Source organism: Pezoporus wallicus, unplaced genomic scaffold (genome assembly GCF_028554395.1).
Source record: "Pezoporus wallicus isolate ANWC-B61680 ecotype Strahan unplaced genomic scaffold, APGP_CSIRO_Pwel_v1 contig_13659, whole genome shotgun sequence".
NCBI classification, from domain to species: Eukaryota; Metazoa; Chordata; class Aves; order Psittaciformes; family Psittacidae; genus Pezoporus; species Pezoporus wallicus.
Genome location: NW_026636258.1, coordinates 110454 through 134625, shown reverse-complemented (window position 1 = coordinate 134625; position 24172 = coordinate 110454).

The following is a 24172-nucleotide window of genomic DNA, read 5'->3' as shown; positions in this document are numbered from 1 at the left end:
GAGGATCTCTTGGAAATGGGAGCAGATGTAACAGTGCGTGCCATATGCCACTGGGAAAAAAATCTATTGGCAAAGGCAACATCATCAGAACCAAAGCCTAACCCATATTGTGCAGTGGAAAATGTCACTTTCCCTAGATTACAGGGTTAGAGCTATGGAGCAGAGAAAATGACATCCACACACATAATCGCTGAAAGACGTCCTTCGTGGAGCACTGAGCGGCTGCTGTGGGGAGGTGGGCTCCTGCATCCCTCCAGAACTTGATGAACAGCCATGGGGCACAAAGAGAAGGTTGTTAGCATTAAAAATGAATTAACCCTCACACACAGCTAAATGGAACTCACTCCTGAGGAATCCTGCCCGCACAATAGATGGATGGAACGGGTGTCTGTGAGAGCGGGCAGTAATAGCACCTTTGGAAAGCCGCTGGCTTCATACCCCAACTGCTGCTGCAGCTGGTATAATGACAGCGCCTCTCGTGCACCAGATCGAACCAAGGAGCTGCTAAAAGGCGTTGGGAAGGTGCTGGCATCCCGATGGTGCTTTGGGAAGTTATCCTTAGAAGGGGTCAGGGCAAATCCTGCCAGCACCAGGGAGGGAGGGCGAGTGGGGTCCGAGGCTGGCCAAGAGCAGGGAGGCTGTGTGCAAGGGGGGGATGTTTCTCGGCTGCATCCTTGCCCCATCACTCCCAAAAAGTATGGCTCAATGCTCCCCATAACTCCAGCTAACACAGGCAGTGCCAAAAAGACATGGAAGTGCTGATCCACGGCTGGCACATCCAATTCATGGGAAGGAGGGAGCCCACCAGGGGGGAAAGCTGTGGTTCCCAGGGGTCTCCTCCTGTTTGGATGTGATGTTGATGAAGAAAACCCTGGGCAGCTCTGGCAGCTCCCTGCCCCTGGTGTTTCCCACCAGTAGCTTCAAGGGCAAGTATTCCTCCCGTCCATTAGGTTTCCATTGCTGGTGTTGGCTGGCGGTGGCGGGTGGCTGAGCGCCCCTGCAGTGTGCCCTGCACAGCTCTCCACTGCCCAGGGAAAAGGAGAAATCAGTAACCATGGCTTAGAAAGGGGTAGGAAGCTTTCAGTCCCGAGGGGTTTTCTAAGGGGAGGCAATTCCCAGGGGGAAATGAGAAGCAGCAGCAGAGGAATGGAGGTGCTGGGTTTCTGCCCTGGCTGTGCTGGCGCTGGCACTGGCTGGGTTAGTCCTCCCAGTGCCTCCACCAGCCCAGGCATCCCCTGCTGGTTAGGGGAAATCGGGTTTTTTGTTCTGTCTGCTTTCAAGGGAAACCTTTCTGCCTGCTTGAAGGCTTAATGATAGCTTGCAATTTGAACCATAGCTTCCGTGCAGTTGAAGGCATTCTCCCTGCACCTCCACAGCTTCTCTGGGCAACCAGTGCCAGTGCCTCACCACCTTCAGACTAAAGAACTTCCCAATAGCTCATCTCAGTCTCCCCTCTGGCAGGTTAAAGCCATTCCCCTTGTCCTGACCCTACAGGCCCTTGTCCCAAGCCCCTCTCCAGGTTTCCTGCAGCCCCTTTAGGCACTGGAGCTGCTCTCAGGTCTCCCCTTCAGGAGCCTTCTCTTCCCCAGGCTGACCCAGCCCAGCTCTCTCAGCCTGGCTCCAGAGCAGAGCTGCTCCAGCCCTCGCAGCATCTCCATGGCCTCCTCTGGACTCACTCCAACAGCTCCACGTCCCTCTTGTGCTGCTGCCCCAGAGCTGGATCAGGGCTGCAGGGGGGTCCCCCCAGAGCACAGCAGAGGGGCAGGATCCCCTCCATAACCTGCTGCTCACGCTCTGCGGATGCAGACAGGATACCCGCAGCCATTTCCAGGCATGACCAGATTTCAGCCGGTGCACAAGGAAAGATGAGCCATGGACTGTTGGAAGCCAGGTGATGCCATGGGAAATCCCAGCCTCCAGCTCCACACCACCCCGGAGGTGCTTCCACCCCAGTGCCAGGGATGAAACGAGGCTGGTTGGGAAATCGATAGCCAGGTTGGAATTACGAGTCTCCATGTGAGCATGGCTCCATGTCAGCTGCGTGCTAATGGGATGAGTTGCTTTGTCCTACACATGTATTTTAGGAACCAATGCTATCGCCTAACCAGAGCACACCTTAGCAAAGCCTAATGAATCTTCCTTTTTCTTTGGAAGAGGCAAAGAACAGCAGTTTTCCTGCTGCAAGGACCATCCACTCCAAGCAGGGGAGGCTCCAGCACCTCATGGGTCCCCTCCTGACCCTGCACCTTGGGAGCAGCAGGGGAGCAGCACCCAGAGCTGGAGGTGACCAGGAGCTCCTGCTACATGCCATGGGCATGCATGGGCAGCCATGGCATATCCACGGGCAGCAGCCAGAGCAATAGACCCTGCTCAGCCCTCCCAGGGCTCGATGCATGCCTGGGGCTTTGCAGGGGCTTCTGCTTAGCTGCAAGTGACCAAATGACCAGTTTCAATTCCCTGCTTCCACAGCTGTGAAGGCATCTAATGGGACTATGGTTTGGAATGAAGAAACCACAATAAGAACCGCTTTAGTTTTCAGAAGCACCAAATAAAGTGCTATAGCGCCGGCCTCACGCTCCTCAGACATTGCTTCCATAGTGGTTCTTGGAGCCTGGGTTTTGCCTGGACAGTGTTCCCATACAGTGTTCCCATACAGTGTTCCCAAACAGTGTTCCCAAACAGTGTTCCCATACAGCGTTCCCAGTGTTCCCATACAGTGTTCCCATACAGTGTTCCCAAACAGTGTTCCCAAACAGTGTTCCCATACAGTGTTCCCAAACAGTGTTCCCAAACAGTGTTCCCAAACAGTACAGTGTTCCCATACAGTGTTCCCATACAGTGTTCCCAAACAGTGTTCCCATACAGTATTCCCATACAGTGTTCCCAAACAGTGTCAGCTCAGGCAGCGCGCCTGCTGCATCCTTCCAACAGCCAGACCCTGAACAAAGCCAAAGCTGTGCAGGAACCAAGCTCAGCCTTGGCAGCCCGGCAGGCTCTTGGTGTGCGGGGAAGAACAGAAGATAAATCACCAGTTGGGCAGACAAAGGGATGGAGCTGCGGGTCGGCAGGAGCAGGACGGGTGCTTGGGGGTGAGCAGGGAGATGGGCACGGGGAAATGATCGCAGAAACCTCCTTCCCTGCAGCAAGAGGAAGAGAAAGGAGCTGAATATCCCAAACCGGCGCACACAGAGCCCCGGAGCCACCCCGGGCTCCCCCAGAGACAGCCTCTAACAAGGTACCTTCATCGAGTTAAAGCACGCCTGCGTTAGTTAACCTCTCCCTCAGGCAATCCTGCAAGCTGAATGACAAAGCTTCCCCTCACTCTGAAGGTTTTTACTAGACTTGTAATGAATCCAGGTATGCTAATGACTTCTTCTTTTAATAGGGCGAAAGCAGCACGGCGGCTTTACTGCCTGGAAGCTGTTTGCCATGGTACAGGCCATCACTTGCTGTTTATCTTGTTTTCTCCTCAACTATCAGTAAATAGATATAGAAAAATCACAGGATGAAAGAGGATTTTATCAGCCATGGCAAGTGATGCCATTTTTTGATGCATGTTCAAAGCGGCAAATTAAACAAGTGCTGACGCTCTTACATTTACCGTGCGAAGGGGACGGGATGCTGGGTACAGCCTCCAGCAGTGAGCAGCATGGGAGGGAGGGTTGCGGCCGCTACACCAGGCACACACTGAGTGCGGATGAAGCCACCAGGACCAAAATGCGACAGGAAACTCAGAAATGCCCTGAAAAATCAGGCTGCAGCCCCCTGGTTCGTAGCTGCAGCCGCAATAGCGCTGTGGGGCTCACGGAGCTGGGAGATGCGCAGCCCTGTCTTCGGTGGGATATTCGCCCAGCAGCCTTGTGTGAGCTCTGACCTGTGCAGCTTATCCCTGATGAGGAAGCCAGGCACTAAAGATGGAATTCTTTGCAGGCTGCTCGGGAGCTATTCTAACTCAGGGCATAATTAGTTGAAACGGCAATTATGTGCTCAGTGAGACTCAGACCCAGACATCTCCGAACCCCGTGTGAAGGGGAGGCTGCTGAGCGCTGTGGGTTGTCATCTGTGGCACCCCGCCACCACCCCGATGGCCATGGGAGCTTTATCCCTTTTGCTGCCAGAGGAGGAGGAGGATGAACATCCCTGTTGGGTCAGTGCTCACCTTCCTCCTGCGGGACACAGGCACCTCTGGGACAGCGTTTCCCCCTGGGAAGCTGCACCTGGGGTATAATCATAGAACAATCATAAAATGATTTGGGTTGGAAAGGGCCTTAAGATCATCCAGTTCCAACCCCTGCCATGGGCAGGGATGCCTCACACTGCACCATGGGTGGAGGAACCTTCTGCTCCTGCGGTCCACCTGCAGCACTCTGCCCGTGAAATCACCATAAAATAAATCTTTATGAACATGAGTGTGTTTCACTCATGTCTTAAAATCCGCAGTGTAAAATATTGCTGCTTATCAGCCCACTTGTAGCTACATTTCTGCACGTGCAGGACAGAGAGCTGGGAGAAATCCAGATAATCGGAGGGAAAAGAGTCCCCGAGCTTCCTAGAGGCAGGCTCAGCAGAGCAGGGATGTGCTGTTAGCACGGAGAGGTGATCTTATGAGCTGTTAAAATGTTTTCTCTGATTGACTGATAATAGAAGCTAATTTCTCCAGCTGGTTAGAGCTGTGCTGCTGACAAGAGCAGGGGCTGCAGCGAGGAGGGGATGAGTGTCCACCCCGGAAAGCAGCAGTTTCTCAGCGAGGCTGGCAATGCCTCTCACACCACGTAGGGCAGTCCAAGTATCCCTGTGATATGTCAGATAAGTGATGGAAGATGTCCTTAAAAATAAGCGCTGTCAAGGAAAGCTGCACGACAAAGCTGTTACCAATAAAGGAGTTATGAGAGGAGGGGAAATCTGCCATTCAGAGGAAGATAACCTTGCAAATGCACTGTATTCCTGCCGTGAAAAGAACAGAAACAACGCGTTCCCTGTTCTCCCACCTATTCATCCCCTTCAAAAGCCCTGTTTTCCTGCAAGCTGCGCAAGGATCATGCATTATCTGCTCATTCCCAGGTTCAGCTGAGGCTTCGGTAGGAGCTTCCTGAACTGACACTGCCTGCAATTAACACTTGCAACTATTTTTACATGGGGATCTGGGCTGGGTGTTTGAAAGTCCCTGGATAGAGGCTCAGACGTGCGCTGCGGGAAGCGCATTGCCCTGACTCCGCAGGCTTCTCCCTGCCTTTCATCCCCTGCCCCTCACTGAACCCTGCAGAGCAGCGGGGATGGGAACAGGGAAAGGAAATGGGGGCTCGGCTGCTGCCTTTCTCTGCAAATCTCTGCCTAACCCTTAGGCACTGCCCCGCTTTGCACCGTGAAACCAGGGCTCAGAGCGGTCCTCGCACCCTGCCGCGGGCATGGCCAGCTCTGCCTCTGCCCTCTGCAAGTCATCACCAGACTAGAGCAGTCGGTGACTTCAAGTGTCGTGAGGCTGGAAATCTGCCCCAAAAAAGCTTCCAGGTGTTATTTGTGCTGCAAAGGAGCCAGCCTAGAAATAGGGGCTGGAGCCAACGGGCCCTGCAGCAAGCTGAGGGGGATGTGCTGACTATGGGCTGTCCTAATAGAAAATGAATGCTCTGGGAAGCAGAAGGAGGCTGTGTGGAAAATAGATGCGAAAGTCTATGAAAAGCTGTCCTGAGGACAAGATCCTGATTTATATTATAGCTGAGTAAATGCAATGAGGCTTCACTGAGCTCTAGAGCACTACCATGGGTCCCTGCAGCCCAGGACATGCTGCCCACTGCAGATACGAATTTGTCCTCTCGTGACATGTCCATCTCAGTGTGGTCTGAGATACAAGACACTTTCTATAAGCAGAAACACCAGTATGGACTTGAAAGCTCTTGAGCTTTGGAGTCTGGAGCTGAACATAGCTTTGGCATCCTGAGGCCGTCTCTGCTGGTACCAGAAGTCTGCTGGTGTTACCTGGGCTATGGTGGGCACCAGACTTACAGTGATGCCTGGTGCTGTTGCCCAGGTGGAGAATGTGAAGCACAGCATTATACTGGCTAATTCCTGGGGTGAACAAAGTATAGATAGCAGGTCATATTGTGGGGCTATTCATAGCCACGACTGACTTTTGTCTCCTTTACTGCAGGCTCTGCAGAGCCATTGATCACCCACCCTGATGCAAAGGGTACTTGCTGGAAAGCTACAGTCCTGCTAGCAGATGTTAAGTCAAAAAGCTTTCAGTATATATATATATATATATATATATATATGTATTTAGAAGGCCAAGAGAAGTTTCTTTGCCAGTGGAAAGAGGCAGGAGTGAAGCCTCAGGAAGGGAGGATGGGAGGAAGGTCTCAGGGCTGCTGTGAGCATCGCTGGCCCATGGGAGAGCTGCAGGCACCAGCATCCAACAGATTTAATGCGGGGTGAGAAGGGGCTGGTTTTGTATTTGCCACAGTATTTTATCCCCCTTTGGTGGCAAGAAGGGGCTTGCTCTCCTGCCTCAGCAGCTTTACTCCCTGGAAGACACGATTCAATGCTTCTGCTTTTTAAGCTGCTGGGGAGAATGGGGATAATTAGCAATGAAGCACACATGTTAAGAACATGCAATTATATCCCATTGGGTTATAATTTATGTCTTATCCTTCTGTGCAAAGTAATTAATATAGTAAAAGATTATTTATACCTAAGTGCCTAGGAGGCAAGGTTAGCTCTGGTGGTGATGAAGCTCAACTAAATGGTCTGGAGAGGCCAGAAGCTGGAAAGCCAGCATGGACAAGGAGGGGCAGACTTCAGAGGAGCTCCTGATTGAATAGAAACTGATGTTTTGGGAAGCCTCCTCTTCTGGACACCTGTGGGAAGGGTTCTTTGACCCTGCTGAGGTTTTGGTCAATAGAACACAGAGATTTACTAAAGAATCGTTTAGAAACCTTGTTTCCCATCCAATCTCATCAATCCCATCCCATCCCCTTGTCTCCTGGCCACAAGCCTGGTGAAAGCTGGCCCATTGCAGGCTTTCCACAGCCACCAGCAAGGTGGGTAGAGCAGTGTGGGCAGCTGGGAGAGGGGACTGCAGCCAGGCACCAGCCTCACTTGGAAAGGAGAATGTGACCAGATCTCAGCTCCACACAGAGCTGTGCCTGTGCCTGTGCAACAGCCTGGGCAGATTAGCAGGGACTCATCTCTGCCTGAGGATGCACAGTGGAGACCTCATGGTTTAATGAGTTTCATTTCCCATCTCGGTCCTGCAGCCGTCCCCCACCAGCGCAGCAGAGAGAGCAGCATCGCTCTGACGTGCACACTGAAATCACTGCAAACTCCTACCGGGTCACAGAAATAGGGAATCATTAACCCTCAGTGACCCAGGGAAGGCTGCAGCACATCCAGGGAGCTCTGGGATGAGGTTTCCTTGCCTTCTCCCTGCTGTTTCTGGAGCCTTAAGCCCCTGGGACGAAGGCTGAAGGCAGAAGGGATGAGTGCAGCTTGTCCCCTGTGAAGACCCTCTCAGTGGCTGCTCAAAGCCACGTTTTGTTTGCCTTGGCTCTCTGTTTCCATGGCAATTCACTTGGGAGCACCGCTGCAGAGGGAGCATCCACACGGGATGCATCTGGGAGCAGCAGAGGCTGCAGGGATGGACACGGAGTGAGGTAATGCCACTGCCTGCAACCTGGGCTGTCCTCATGGGCAAACCTCGAGGTTTGCCTGTGTAAATTATGGGGAAATCGCATGGACTTTGGCTTTATCTGTTATATTTAAATATTATATTTGTAATTCGCCTTCCAATCCGCTGCTTTTCTCTTGTGCTGGTGGGATTTACAGCTCCGTGCTCACCCCAGCTCCCACTGACAGCCAGCCCCTGGAGCTCAGGGCAGACGGCTGGGAATAGCTGGGCTTTGCTTTCCTTTTCTCTGGCACAGCCTGTGTCCAGAGCAATTGCCAGGAACCCTCTGGCAGTCACTCACCCTCCAAGAAAACTGGGTTTTCAATGGTTGTGAAGGATTATTGCCCTTTGACAGTGCGGTGTCCTGCTGGTGTCGGGGCAGATCAAACTGTCGTGTCCATCTGGTCCTGGGTCTGCCTTGGCACAACTGGCACTGGGGATGTTGGACTGAGGAGCAGAAGTGTGAGCATCTTCACCTCCTCAGTCTGGTCCATCGTGGCTCTCAGAGCTCACCAGTACCATGGTGGCACTCAGTTTTTGCTTTACCCCAGGGCAGCAAGACCTCATGTGTACATACATCTCATCTGGGGCTTGTGGTCCTCCTAAAGGTCACGGTAATGAATTAAGGGGATTACTTCTCCCTTCAAACATGAAACCCCGGGGAGGCCTCGTGAAACACATCAAGCTCATTCTGCAGGGAGAGATGGGTATTAAGCATCACAGGAGGGACGTGCCAAACACCAGCAGTGAAATTCTTATTTCAGATTCTCCCTGGCACCATAAGATGGGGAGCTCAGCAGCAGCAGCAGCAGGCTCACAGGAACCCTGGTCGGTGGTGATTGATGTTGCGCTGTGATGGAGCAAGCATCTGCAGAGACACAGCTGCCCCCTCTCGCCCTTCCCTTCTCCTGCTCAGGGAGGGCCTACTCAGGAAGAGAAAGACATTGAGAGCCATCCAGGTCCATGGAGTGTCTCTGCCCAGCTGCTGCCGTGGGCTCGTGTGCTGCTCAACAGTGCTGGTGGCCATGGGAGGTGTTTGTCCACACATGCTCTCCACCACTGCTCCCAGAGATTGCATTATAAAGTGTAGTGCAAAGCGCTGTAATGAAGAAAAGAGTAAAGAGAGCCTTCCAAGTGACAGTCTGTCAACAAGCTCCTCCCAAAGGCCACATAAGCCACCTCCCTGGGGTGCAGGGGTGATTTGTGCTGATGGAGCTCAGTGTTGGTGCCTCCGCTGGAGATCAGGGAGCCCCAAGGAGCGATTGCTGTGTGATGCTCAACCCTGATATTGGTATGAGCCAGCCCAGAAACCCTTGGTGTGTTCACCAGTGCTGAAGCTGGATGGTGCTGGGGACTTTGATGTGCTGATTCAGCCCATGGAGCATCCCTGGTGCTGTGCAGTGTTGGGACCCTGCCCTGGCTGAGCACGTGAGGGGAGGACCCGAGCATCAAGAGCATCCCAGCCCCTGCGCAAACCCAGATGTCCCTCGCTCTGTGCCCACTGGGGTGAGCAGCCCCAGTGCCCTCCTCCCCATAGGAGACGAAGTGCCTTCTGCCTGTGCTGGGAGGTGGATCCGCTCCCACCACATCCTCGCTTCCCACTGTGAGCGCGTTTTGGCTGTGCACAGAGATGGCGACTTTCCAGAGAATACTGCAGAGTATTCACATTTTTCACTCCACAATCACAACTATTCCCATGTAAACCATTGGCAAAGGGCTTTGTGAAGCTGACTACAGATGGAAAGCAAGAGAGCCTCATCGTGGCCATTCATGTGCATCCTCAAACGATGGTGGTGGGGAAAGGAAAAACATCTCCTCCTCCTGCCCTGCAGAGGGGCCCTTCGGAAGCGGGATTTCCCTTTCCCAAACACCAGCCTGGGGACCTCTGCTGCCACACTTGGGCCTTGTCTCCCATTTCTCACAGGAACGTGTCCAGTGTGGCCAGGGGCAGAGCACCCCATCTTGAGGCAGATGCCATGGGGTTTGGTACCCAGCCACGGTACCAAACTCTGCTCCTGCATCCTCTGCTCTGACCAACACATCCCTGCACATCCAACACCCAAATATCCAGGAAAGTGACAGGGAAGGGAAATATTTTGGAATAACATTTTGGAAGGGGCTGCAGGAAGGCTTCGGAGCATCACTGGGTGAGCACAGCACCAAGAGCCGCTGCTCCAAGAGGCTTCTCCAAAGGCAGTGGCTGCGGATACAGGGGCAGAAGCCAAGCAGCACTCACAGCTGGCAGCTTTGCATCTGGCTTCTGCTCTGAAGGAAGTAATTAACAGGAATAATCACACAAGAGCAGCGGCACACTTGGAAGATGAGCAAGTGTTATCAACCCAGCGTGCTGGATGGGGGCATGTCTGCCTGCACGAGGAGCAGCAGCAGCAGCAGGAGTGCAGAAAAGCTCTGTAAAGGCAGAGACTGAGGCTCCAGGCAGAGTCCCCAGCAGACATGGGGCTGTTTTTTCAGCCTAAATAATGCAGTGGTGGCCTGGCACGGATGCAGCGCTGTCATCGTCTGAACCTTTCCCCTTGCAGAGCAGCAATAAGCTGCCCCAGTTCCTGGTGTGGGGAAGGACCAAAGCACTAAGAGCAAGAGGAGGTAGATGAAAAGATGCCTGGCTGTCCCCATCACTGTGACCTCCAAAACAGAGTGGGGCCAGTCCTGGCACCCATTACCTGTTGTCCCATTTGCTCTCCAGCATCTCCCCCTGTACTGGCCCTGCTGCGTGGTCACAGAACCACCGGGTAACACCTGCTTTGTCTAAAGGGAGCTGAAAAATCCCTATAAAACTAAACGAAAGCACTTAAAGCAGTGCTGAGCTTGCAGGAGGGCTCCAGGCCTCCCTGTTCCTCACTGAGAGCCACGCTGGGAGGCGATCATGCTCCCCACATGCCACCCCACGGAGGCACAACATCGGGTACCACCAGCAGGACCCAGGCTGCTGCATGGGGACCCGGAGCCTTCCGAGGGCGACAGCTGCTCTGACTCATCAGCCTTGCTCAGACTCTCACAGATGGATGTTAAAGGCATTTAGGTTTTAATTTTTTATGGTGTCTGACAGTTTATTTTTTAATTAAAGCTGCACTCGGGCAGGGGGGGCTGGAGCCGATGTCTCTGATGGAGCTGTTGCCGCTACGGCTGCTCTGCCCTGGCAGATGCTCCCGGTTGTGTTTTGCCCATCAGGTTTGGGCAGAGGAGCCTCTGGGCGCCCTGCCCTCTCCTATTTGTTTCAGTAAAGATGCTCTGAGTGCCATCTGTACCCAGCCAATTTTCTGAGAGAAAAGAAGTGAAGCAACTCCTCCAGGCTCCATTGCCTCCGAGAGAACAGACACAACAAGTCATGAAACCCCAACTTTTACACTTACAGATGACACTGCGCGTGGTGCATCCCCAGAACAGCCTTTGGATCGCTTTCGCAGGGAAATAGGATGAAAACCCAGCCCAGGGCACAGCAGCAGCTGCAGTCACAGGTGACCAAGTGCTAGCGAAGATGAGCAGTGAAGAGTTTGGCTGCCCTAAGGGGTACCGCAGGTGAGATGGGTACCTGGGTACAGCTGAGCCCGAGCTGGTGGGACCTCCAACCTCCCTGCTCCAGCCCAACCCAGCAGCACTGGCACACTCAACTCCTGATGCAGAGGATGCTGCTCGGATCCAACTGTAGCCAACCTGACCCGTTTATGGGAAAGAGAAACCAAAAAGCCCCTGTTTCGGACGGACTGACATCGTGGTGGTGATCGCTGGTCCCGTCCTTCCTTGCTTTGTGTTTCACAAGAGCCCTGCTCTCAGCAGGCTAGAACCAGGCTTGAAAGCAGACTTAATTACATTAGCAAACGGCTCCCAGGAAATAATTGTCTCCTTTATGGAAGTGACCTCATTAAACACCGTTAAATTGGGCAGTAACAGAGACATCTGGTATCTCTGACATCACCACACCAGCGAGGGATGGGCTGCGGCCACATCCGTGATGCTATTCCCAGGGTTCAGTCTTTCTCTCTCCCTGACACTGCCCAGTGCTGGTTTAGGATGGTCTGTGCCAGGGAAATACAGCACTGGTTCCTGGAGCAGGAGGCTGCATGTCCTGTACAGACCTGCAGCACAGGGGCCTTTAACAAAGGGAAGATGGAAAAACACAGATGAAACCCTGAAGGAGTCAGGGCTGCCTAGACTGAAACCACATCCAAATCAATAACCAGGCAGCACAGCGTAAATAGAGATAATGAATTACCTCTTACTGCATTATTTATTATCCTGGTGATTCGTGCCTTTCTATAATGGTTCATCATTTGCTACTTGCTCCCTTGTATGGCTCTCAGCCCCTGGTGACCAGAGAACTTCCAGAACTGGGCAAATGTCCCACCAGGAAATCCCAGTCCCCCAGAGATGGTACAAGCACACCAGCAGCTCATCCTGCTCCTGACCCGCTGTGCATGAGCATCCCCCTTTCTTTGGGGGGTAATTGGTTCCTGTGCTGAGCTGTGCCGGGTGATGTGCACCGGGGCTGTTGCTGCTCCCACCCTGACTGACAGTGCTACACCTTCACCTGGAGGCAGGGAGAGCCCAGGCACCTCCCTTGAAAATCCTGAACCCAGATGTGAAGGGAAGTTGTTACCTGGGAAAGCGAAGGCAGAGGGTGGTCAGTGGGATGAACGGGGCTGCAGGATGAGCTGAGCCTTGTCCTTAGCTGGAGGGAGGATGCAGCAGCTACAGCAAATGGAAGGTCTTCATATGAAAATCCACTGTCTTCCACCAGCTCCAGCAGCAGCTCAGTAACCTGCAGAATGCACAGACTGATATTAGAGAGCACAAGTGGCTGCGTGTAAGTGTGAGCATGCAGGACCAAAGCTGGAAGGTGACACTGGCTCTTCTCCATCTCCCACCACTGAGGCTGAAATAGGCTGTGATTATCTTTTATCAGAGGAAACTGGCAATATTTGCCATATTGTGTGCCTGGAAGCTGCTGCGAGTGGTCCCATGGGCTGGAAGCACGCTCCTTTCTTAACACAAGTCACTGTGTCCATCGCTGGGGTCTGCCCGGGATGCACATGGCATTGCTCCGGTCATGTCGCTGCTCCTGGTGATGTGCTGTGATGAATGCTCTGCCCAGCCCTGAGGGAAGGTGATATTTGTTGTCCCCTGGCTTGAAGCTGCTCACTCGTCCGCAGCAGGACCCAGCAGCACACCACAGCCCCACATAGAGCGTGCGGTGAGCAGCGTGCTGGGGGGCAGTGCAAATCTGCAGTGTCTCAAGCTCACCCATTGCAGTGAGACATCCCGGAAGGCTTTCCCTGCTGGGGAGGGCACTTAAACACACTTTGAATTTCAGCTGTGATGGGAAAAGCCCCTTCTAGCGAGGTAGGGGTAAAATGGGTGATGATTTAATGATTCTTCCTCTCCAGGTACGTTGGACACTGACACTGATGTTGAGGCTGATGGTGGGCTGATGCCCTCCTGCTCCTTGCTGCCAATACCCAGCACCAGGAGCCGGGTACCCAGGGGAGATGCTGCGGCACCAGGGAGGTGCCACCCCCCCCCCCCCGGCAGGGTGAACAAGCAGTTACAACACAAAAAAGGATGCTGGGAAATAACATCAGGCTCAGAGCACTGCTTGCTCCCAGGCAGGGCGCAGCAGAGACGGCCGCTGCTGATGCAGCCGGCGGCTCTACCAGCCGGTGAGCTCCATGTCGGCAGCCTCGGAGAGGCTCCTCAGCAGCGCTGCAAGCGATTGCCATCTAGAGGCTACTGAGAAATCAGTGTGCTCAACCTCACAAACACAGCCCGAGCCGGGCAGCACCGGGCAGAGGGCCGGGGGGCGGCTGGAAGTGGCCGTGATGCCCCATGGAAGCCACCTCAGATGTTGTGCCCAGGCCCGATGGGGCAAGGAGGCTGCTGTGACACCAAAGGTGCTGAGTTCAGGTCGTGCTGGATCAGACAAGGAAAGAAAAGAGTGTTTATGGCTGGATTTGGCGGCACTGGGACAAGGGACAAGCTGGCCTGAGCCCCGGTGACGTGGCCACAGCCCATGTGCCTTGTCCAGGGATGCTTTTGAGCTTGTTCCTGAGCTACGAGCAGCCCATTCTACCCAGGAATGGCTTCTGGGCTCTGCGTCAAGAGGTGGCAAAGTGCGAAGATGCTCCACAAGAGATGAAGTTGCAAAGATGTAACTCCCAGAATGCATCATCTCAGCATCGCATCAAAGTGTCTTTTGTGACACTGGCACAAACCTGTGTCCATCCTCCGGCACTCCATCTCCTCTCCCACTGCCAGGTTCTGCTGTGCTCGATGAGAGGAGGCTGTGGGGTTGCTTTCATCATTGTTCTGTCAGTTAATTGCAGTTCAGATTTCCCTGTTTGTTGGTCACCCAGCAGAGCCCCAGGCTGCTCTCCTGGGCCAGCACCGTGTTTCAGGCCTTCCTCAGACCAGTATTTCACAGCTACATGTAACCTGACAAGGTACCACTTGTTTTCAGAATCACAAATGTCTTCAGTGAGGGTCTCAGCAAGGTTTTGAAGCTGTGGTTGCATTATCACACCTCCAGCGCCCCGGGCTGCATTGTCCTATTGATCTGTTTATTGCCTGTACCGAGAGCAGTGTCCATCACCAGTGCCAGAATCCAGCCTGGAGCATGGAGCCGCCATTGATAGCACTATTTAGGTGATAAATGAAGCTTGCCTCTTATTCTCTATGTTTATGAAGCATGAAATACCAGGGGTTTTAAAGCAGTGATGTCAAGGAAAGTCAGCAGCGGGTTCCTCTGTGTTTCTTGCTGTAGGTAGTGGCTGTGCTGAGCTGCAGGTGGAAATGCCCTTGAAAGCCCCCATGCTGCTGCTAAACTTTGGTGCTTGGCTTGAACCGCTTTTATGCTGCTGCCCAAAATCCCTAACACTTCAGTGCTTACCCAGAGAAGCACCAACAGCTGCAAGTCAAGATGAGGTTTGAGTTGCTGCTGCTGCTGTCCCAAGGGAGGTGGGGACCGATTCCAGGGTTGAGATGCAGGGGCAGGAGTGGAGCCCATGGCTTGCACAGGAAACCCCAAATGGAAACCTGGGAAAATGGAAATCTGGGCATTTTTTACAAGAACAGCAAAGCTGGAGGAACAGGGTAAGGGAGGTTCAGAGGAGCTGAAATGATGAGAAGCCAAAAGAATACCAAAGTATGAGACAAATAATAACAGGAGATGAGGCAGTCCCTGGTAACGAAGCTCTGACTTAGCCACAAACCCCTTGGTTGGGAAGCGCAGCCACTTTTTACATCATCTCTCTGCAGGCTGGAGGTTTCCTTCTAAATGATGCTTTTCTGTGGAGATCAGGAACCAAGAAGGGATATTTCCTGCAACATGCACTAGGCAGGTCCCTGCTGGTTCGAACACCAACCCTGGAGCTGCAGCCCAACCAAAGGAACCTTTCCAGGGAAATCGCTCCTGGAGCATTCCCACCTTTAGAGGCTTTAGGAAATCCTACAGGAAGAACTTGGGTTCTCCAGTGAAGTTTGGGATTGGGTTTAAAACCCACTGTAATCAACTATATAAAGATGGTCTCAACAGAGCTCTGCACCTCAAAGACAACCATTGTTTGCTTTCCCCAATGGTCCCTCTGCAAAGGGAAAATAACTAAGCTGGGAGGATGAATTTAGCTGTGAAAGCAGTTCAAATGCTTTGCTGGAGGTTTATGAACCTTCAGTGCTGTGGGATAACTTCGACTGGCATAAAACGAAGACCAACAATGCACAGCCACACAGAGACAAAGCACCAGTGAAATGTTTAATGCTAACCCCAAACAAAACTCCCTGGAATCCATCCCTGACCTCGTGAACACGTGGCTTCATTCCTCCCTTCCTTCATATTGAAAACAGAGAAAAAGGCAGAGCGGGTGCACACGGGCATCTCCAGTGATGCCTGGGGGGCCTCTGGGTGACCTGTCCCTGCTCCGTCTTGTCTCCCTAAGGAGAGACCAGTATTGAATGGGCTGGACACTGGGAAATGCGCCTTTTCACTGGGCAGTGCCTAAAAGCTGGGCAATGCCCATGGACATACCTGCCCTGAGAAGGAGGGCAATGGCCTGAGCAGCACTTTGAGACATTGGGAGGACGAATACAGCAGGGCGTCACCTCACTGGCAATGCCTTGTGCAGGCAGCCTGCAACCCTGGTTTAAAATGATGAAGTATTGGCATCAAAGCCTTTTGCTACACACGTGATGTGCTGCTGGTTCAAGCCTGATTTGCTCAGTGTTTTTCTAATCCATCTAGGTCTTGGCTGCTTTCTTGAAGACTCAGCAGCAGCATCTGAGGGTTAAACCACATGGCACGGCTTGGCTGCTGATCCTCCCTGCACCAGGCACCTGAACTCACACCGGAATTTGGGTTTCATTATCTTAATAGGCTGTGGGATGGGCTAAATGTGGATTTCAGGTGTGTAACCTGAGGGGGTCACTCAGCAGCATCCACGTGGGGGAGGGCAGACACTGTCCCACCGTGTCTGCACAAGAGACCTAAACCTGCTTTCTCTGTCCAGGCCAAACCTAGGTTTATTCATAATGTGTGGCCATACTGCCGGTTGCATCTTTAATTTGCATTGTTTAGTCAGCTTTAACCTCCTCATTTTCCACCGGCAGGTAATTTGCAGTTAGCACTAATGCAATTAGGTTGCAATTACTATCTCCTTCTCGAGTAGGGATGCAAACATGTTCCTGTGTTCTCCAATTTCTGGATACACTCTGGCATCAATGTGTAGATGTTTCTACCATGGAATGAAGGCAGATTCTGTTTGCCATGGCCAGCAAGAGCCTATAGCATCCAGGGAGAGTGAAAGCTGCTGGGGCAGCAAGGGCTGGGAGGTCCATCGGGATGGGATGACAATTGCAGGGGCAATGAGGGGATGGGCCTGCTGGGAAGAGCTGATTCCCAGCAGCTGGCAAAGGGGCGGCTCCAAGGGTTTATAAACCGGCCCTGGAAGCAGGCTGGGACTTGGCACACTGCAGCAGGGGTGACTGCAAGGGGTTGAAGTGTTTGGCTGGCTGCAAAGCAGGCAGCAGCAGGAAAAGGGTGTCTTATGTGTGACTGGGTAGGATAGAGTTGGACAAGCTGCTCTGGAGGGTGTTGGAATGGTGGCGTGTCTTCTTCAGTTCCTGCTGCACCAGTCTTTCATGTCTGTCCCATTCATCCTGGGTTCTGTGAGTGCTCAGCCTTCATCTTAACCCTGAGCTCACTGTGTTGCCAGAGATGGTGACTGGGACTAGTGAATGTACCTGCTTTCTTTTATTCTTCATCTTTTCTTTCAGTTCTCGGTTCTGAAGCACTCCATGAGACGTTCCATCCCAGTTCCATAGCAAGCTGGGCTGCTGTGTCGGTGGTGGGTGATGGTATGGTATGTTAGTGAGGCTCTCCTGTGGTGCTAAGAGACTTGGTGAGCGTTATCACATCCGGAAGGAGCTCCCTCTTCAAATGAAGGACTGGGATATCCCTTACTTTAGTATCCTGGCACCCTCCCCACTTCACTCCTTATCGTGGTTATCCTTTTACCTTCAGTACTTCACTATCTAAGTCCCCTTTCACTCTCTGCAGGTAGAGCAATAACAGCCTCATTAACCAACAAACCTGGACAGAAAAGCTTCCTCCTAGCCTGTTCAGGACCAAAACATCACCATGGCCTGGCTCCAGCTGGAGGACCTCATACAGAAAGCACCTTTCCTTGCCTGCCTTGGGATGCATCCAAAGGCACCTGAAGGCAAGTAAGTGGCTGAGATGTGATGGGCAGGACTGGAAACCTGGGCAGAGCCATTGGAAGTCTCAGCCTTGCTAATTTGTGGCTGCTGCTGCACTTACCTCAGCTTTTAACCCTCTGCAGCTGAGTTATCCATGGTGTAGACTTCGAAGAAGCAAGATCTGCCTAAAGAGAAGGGCTGGAAGCCCTAATTAGCTGCCTGCTGGCACTGAGCAGTTGCTGCTGGATGGTGTGCCCCAATTATGGTACTATTAACTTTAGTTCTCTGGAAATCCAGTGATTAATAATACTAACAATTCTACTAACCTCAAAGTAATTGCAGAGCATTAAAGGAGAAAACTGTTTCTAATTAAGTAATTCCCAGTCCTGTTTTCTTTTTCTAAGTCTCTGGTGCCCTCTCAGCTGTCCCAGTGTGGGACTTGCCTGGCTGGTGACATGGGACATGTGATGGGGCAGAAACTGCTTTTTCCTCCCCCCAAGAAGTGACATTCCTGGAACTCCTCAGCATTTAAACACCCAAGTCCATAATCCTGCACTCTGTAAGTGACTTCTGATGGGAAGGGTTTGTTTCCTTTGCAGATGAACCCCCAAGAGGGAGACTCGGTCACCCTCAGCTGGTCCCAAATGATGCTCAAGCACCAGCTCCCTCACTGGTCAGCACTGAGGTCTTTCCATCAGCTCGGGATTTCACCACAGCACTGAGATGAAAGGATAAGTATTTCCCTCTAGGAAAACAGATGATAAAATGGTCTGGGCTGCTCTCAGTTTGGGAAGGCAAAGGGATGGGAAAGAGTTGAATCAATATGGCTGGCTCCAACATCAAACCAGTTTGTGGTTTCTTCTTCCTTCTGCTGCAGACAGCTCTGGGATGGAGCCTGGGCTGGCCAGGCAGGGAGCAGGAGCTGCCGGGAGTCACACTGGGAGCTTTGGCAAGCAGGGGAACAGGCAGAAGTGTTCCACTCCTCTGACTGGGAACAACCAGCCCTGGGGTTGGTCACAGAAACCCAAACCCTTGCAAACAAAGGAGACAAACCCCTGTAGTGTTTGGAGGTGAAGCAAGGGAAGTGTGGTCTGGATGATCAGGTAGTGAGGTGGACTGTGAACTGGCTGAAGGAGAGAAGCCAGAGAGTTGTAGTCTATGGGGCGGAGTCTAGTTGGAGGCCTGTAACTAGTGGAGTGCCTCAAGGGCCAGTACTGGGACCGGTATTATTTAATATATTCATCAATGATTTAGATGAGGGAATTGAGTGTACTATCAGCAAGTTTGCTGATGACACTAAGCTGGGAGGAGTGGCTGACATGCCAGAAGGCTGTGCTGCCATCCAGCGAGACCTGGACAGGCTGGAGAGTTGGGCAGGGAATAACTTGATGAAATATAACAAGGGAAAGTGTAGAGTCCTGCATCTGGGCAGGAACAACCCCAGGTTCCAGTATAGGTTGGGGAATGACCTGTTAGAGAGCAGTGTAGGGGAGAGGGACCTGGGGGTCCTAGTGGACAACAGGATGACCATGAGCCAACACTGTGCCCTTGTGGCTAAGAAGGCCAATGGCATCCTGGGGTGTATTAGAAGGGGGTGGTTAGTAGGTCGAGAGAGGTCCTCCTTCCCCTCTACTCTGCCCTGGTGAGACCGCATCTGGAATATTGTGTCCAGTTCTGGGCCCCTCAGTTCAAGAAGGACAGGGAGCTGCTGGAGAGAGTCCAGCGCAGGGCAACAAAGATGATTAAGGGAGTGGAGCATCTCCCTTATGAGGAAAGACTGAGGGAGCTGGGTCTCTATAGTTTAGAGAAGAGGAGACTGAGGGGTGACCTTATTAGTGTATATAGATATATGAAGGGGGAGTGTCACAAGGACGGAGCCAGGCTCTACTCAGTGGCAAACAATGATAGGACAAGGGGTAATGGGTACAAACTGGAACACAAGAGGTTCCACTTAAACTTGAGAAGAAACTTCTTCTCAGTGAGGGTGACGGAACACTGGAACAGGCTGCCCAGGGAGGTTGTGGAGTCTCCTTCCCTGGAGACATTCAAAACCCGCCTGGACCCATTCCTGTGTAACATTATCTAGGTGTTCCTGCTCCGGCAGGGGGATTGGACTAGATGATCTTTTGAGGTCCCTTCCAATCTCTAGCATACTGTGAAGGGATGGGTCCCTTTGGGTTTGCTGCCCTGTAGCATCCTGCTGGCTGTGCAGGGCTCTGACTTTGCCCTGGGCAGCGGCTTCTCCCTGCCAGCCTCTGAAAATGGTGACTTAATAACTGATGCTAGCTCTCGTGATCTGGATGCTATTGCTCCCAAAATGGGAAACAAGTGGAAGTGGTCCAGCCCTAGACTGTGCTGGGTGCTTGTAGTGATGCTGTGTGATACTTGAAGTGGAGCAAAAAAGCAGCTCAGGTGAGCCCTGTTAACACTGAAACCTAATGAGGACAAAGGCTGTGTGCTGTTAAGTGCCTTGCTCTGGGCACTGCAGCTCAGTGAGGAAGCCCAGGTCCTGCTCAACCACAATAGCCCTGTCTCCACAAGCCCCTCTGGCAGGAGGCAGATCCCTGTCCTGTCCTCTTGTGCTTTGCCCATCAGCAAGGGAAGAGCAACCAGAACACCCTGAAAATGGTGAACTAAAGAACTGAAATGCTGCAGATGGCAGGGTTTCTTTCTTAGTAGTTCTAAGGTGCAGCAACAGAAGGGTAGAGAAATACTGAAGTTTCAAACCTGAGCATTTATGTTTAAAAAATTACTAGGGAGAAAAAGACAACCCCATCTTGTACAGTGAGGCTCTCAAAATTGCCAGCTTTTGTATTTTGTGTGTGTGTATATATGTGTGTGTATATATGTGTGTATATATATATATATATGAAGGCTTTGTATTTAAAAGGTTAATACTCCCCTTGGCATGGGATCAATAAAAAATTCCCTCTGAAGTTTACCTCCAAACACAAAGTGATTCCCATTCAAACATGTCACTGGGTGCAAGTGTGACTCAAGGGCACCTTCAAAGGCCAGTCTTCTGCTGCTATTTTGTATTACTCTTTCTTACAAAATCCAGGTAAATGCTCCAGAACATACAAAATGCTCACATTCTGATTGTCTTGGGAAGCAGGAAGAGAGCTACCTCTGAAAGGTTGTGTGCTATTATGGAAAGAACCCAAAACAACCTTGCCATCTTTTTCTCCCCCTTTTAAGGCCCCGATTTTTGCACGCCAAGCAGCAGGAGATGGGATGGAAGGAGATGTCTTTACAATGCATCCATCCAGCACATGGAATGGCGTCAGGCAGATGGTTACGTCCAAGTGAGCCGGTCAACATGCTTCCAAGTAAAGGTAAGGGGACATAGAACCCCAAGTCATCCCTGTGGCTTCTCACTGCTCCCTGTGGAGCTCTGTCTGCAATGGGCCACAGTTGTTTTGTTAAATAAGCCAGCTATTAGCAAGCTTCTGTAGCTGTTTTCCTTGTCTGGATGGGGTGGTTTTGGTTGTCTTGCTTGTTCTCTGGCATGCCAGAGATTTATAGACAAAACATCAAAGGCCTGAAAGCATAGGGGATGCATTTGCTAAACTGACCACTGGCCCCTGGTGTTGTCAAGCTGGTATTTATTACAGCACCAGCAACCAGGGGAGAGGACAACTATCATAGAATCACAGAATGGTTTGGGTTGAAGGGACCGTAAAGCTCATTCAGTTCCAACCCCCTGCCATGGGCAGGAACACCTTCCACTAGAGCAGGTTGCTCCAAGCCCTGTCCAACCTGGCCTTGAACACCGCCAGGGATGGGGCAGCCACAGCTTCTCTGGGCACCCTGTGCCAGTGCCTCAGCATCCTCATGGGGAAGAACTTCTTCCTAAGAGCTCATCTGCATCTATTGTCTGTCAGCTAAGATCAAATTCAAAAGTCAACAGTGAAAATGACTCAAGGCTGACCACTTTCAATCAGCTTCCCAATAATCCCTGCTCCTTCCATCCGACAGTATGAGAGGGGAAAGATAAACTGGAGGCAACAAAATGCATTCAAACATATGAATTGGTCTGTTGAAGACAGTGATGTAGAAAATACTCACATGACTGCAGGTTACCCATGTGCTGTCACCCTCAGAGACATTTAAACAATGGTCTGGCCATCAAGGGAGAGATGACTGGCACTGTAGCTTGAAGTTATGGTAAGCAAATGTTGTTAATCTGGCTATTAAAAAAGGCATGGAAGTGTGCAGAGTTGTGTGCAGCTGCAGAACCAGGCAGGGCGAAGGACAAAAAATGATGCTTAAGGGAAGAGTCTGGGCTGACAATTACCTTGTCTTGCAATTAGGAGTCAGAAACTTAGAGACCAAGCAGCACCAAGGACTAGGTAAGGCATAGATATGGTTTGTTTTCCAACCAATAACATTTTCATACTAAGAAAATTGACTGCAAAACAAGTAAATCAGTGGGGGGAAAAATGAAAACAAAAGAACCATTCTTTAAAACCACACCAAATATTTTTATAGCTGGCTACAAGCATAACAATAGCCATTTATGAGATCTCTCAGTGTCTATTTACACTTATTGCTTTGTTTTCTTTCCTAGAATTAAAGCTGCTGTAATCTTCAAAGGCTTTAGGACTGTTTCAACAGCTGAGTTGCAAAATAGCTCTGTCACAAATTACAAAACCAACTTGATGGTTTAAATAGAGGAAAAAATATAATTCACTTCAGTATAGATTTATATAAGAGAGATCACTCTCTTGACTCATTTCTCACCTTCTAGACCATAACCCTGCTGAAAGTAGGTTGAAGCCATTTGTCCCCCAAACCTCATTCTCTACACATGGGAGAGACCCAAGTGACAGGACAGGAGGCCTGAGCCTACCTCTCTTGGGGATGCACCCTGCTTCAGGCAAAGCAAAGGGGCAGTGGCTTCCCTACCTCTCCCTGGAGGCAAGGCTTGGAAGCTGCATTGTTCCAGACTCCAGTTATTTCAGCATCTTCATTGCTGATCCTGAGCAGAGCCTAAGCTGAACAAAAGTAAGTGTTCAAATACTTCAATATAAGTTCTGCTTGAGATGGGAGGGCAGAGGATCACCTTTTCTTCCGTCTCAGGAGTTTAGCACAGCCTTAATGGTGTATGTGCAAACCAGAGAGGTTTCAATGTGTCTGGAAGTCTAGAGATGATGTTGTTGGAAGTCAGACTCTAAAACCAACTTAGAATAAGGTCTTTTTGAAAAGAAATGTATTTTCTTCATAAATACAGTACAATTACATTTTACAATGTCTTTTTACTTTCTAGACATAAAAATGCTAGCGTTTAAAAAAGAGTTCCTATACAAATACATGAAAAGAGACCCCCCCTCCCCACAGCCCCCCACCCCTGGCACAGAGTAAAACCATCAGCCGTGGCATGAAGGAGCACAGTGAATCCTGGCTAACCTATGCCAGCCCTCACAGGGAGGGAGGGAAAGTCACATCAGGGGTTTGCTTGCCCTGACTGCACTGAGTTTGCTTATGGAATGGTGGTGATACAATGAAGAACACACATCATCTGGCCATGGTGGTCAGGATTCACTGGTGCCATGGGTGTCGTGGCTCACAGGATGCGGGTGTTGCATGTCTCATGTGCCACTGGTCATCGGTGTGGGCTCCTGGAGCAGGAGGTGTCCTTGGAAATGGTTCTGGCCTAAAACTCTAGAGGACCTCTCCCTCAGGCAGCCTCAACAATGAAGCAAAGGTAATGCCAGTTTTCAGGCTCTCACTCTACACTTGTCAACAGAGGCAGAGACCACACACGAATCAAGTCATTTCAGCCCCTTGATGGGCCTTGCTGACCTCAGCCCCCCCTTCAGAGACTCCTGAGGAGCAACTTGCAGATCCTCACGAGCTCTCAGACCTCAGGCAGAAAATTGCTGCTCTAGACCCGACAAGAGCTGCCAGGTAGGAGCTATGTGAAGTTCATAATGACATCAGGTCAGATGGGAACAAAAGCCTCTAAAGCTCAGGCAATGCGCTATCAAATCCCAAAGGAACTGCCCAAGGGAAGGACTTGTGAGTTTGGCCATTCTGTAAGCGGCGAAAGGAAAGAGGAAAAACAACTAAACTTGATTTTCTTGTTTTGTTCTACAAAGAAGAATATGTGGCTTTCTTTATAAAAGCTACAATTCCACTTCTAATACCCGAGTTTCAGAAAAACTCTTAGTCTAAGATTTTGGTTTGCAAACAAGGCCATTGCAATCATTGTGTTAAAATCACTTTCTACTAGAAATAAGCTCTACAGAAGGAAAAGGAACTAGGTGTGCAGTTTGTCTCCTTAAAGCAGTTTCTGTTTAAAAACAAAATACAAATCTGTACAGAGAGACTGAAGACTATAGTACACATCTTCCTCAAAGCAAGCAGCTCTTAAGATTCACACCAGGATGGCTCTGAGGAAGCTCGAGGGAAAGAATACATTCCTGATGGCTCCTGGTTTGTCAGCACAGGAAAATGACCTCAAACTTCCATGTCAAAAGTTTTGGGGGTTTTGCTTCTGGAAGAAATCAAAACTACAAAATAAGGTAAAGAACCTGACCTAAGCAATGTAAAACTGCACCATCTTCTTCCACAGGCAGAGAGCTGCCAAGGCTCCTGCAATCCTGTCAGAGACCTCCTGGTTTCCATTTTTGGAGGAGACTGTTGCTGTCCATCATTTGTATTTTATTCACAAAAAACTATTTATATTCTTTATTTCTCTGTGTAACTAGATTACAGTGGCAGTTAGTTTGAAAATAATGAGCTGCAAGGAAAATAAACCAATTATTCCTACGTACCCCAGCTGAACAGCCAATACTGATTGGGGAA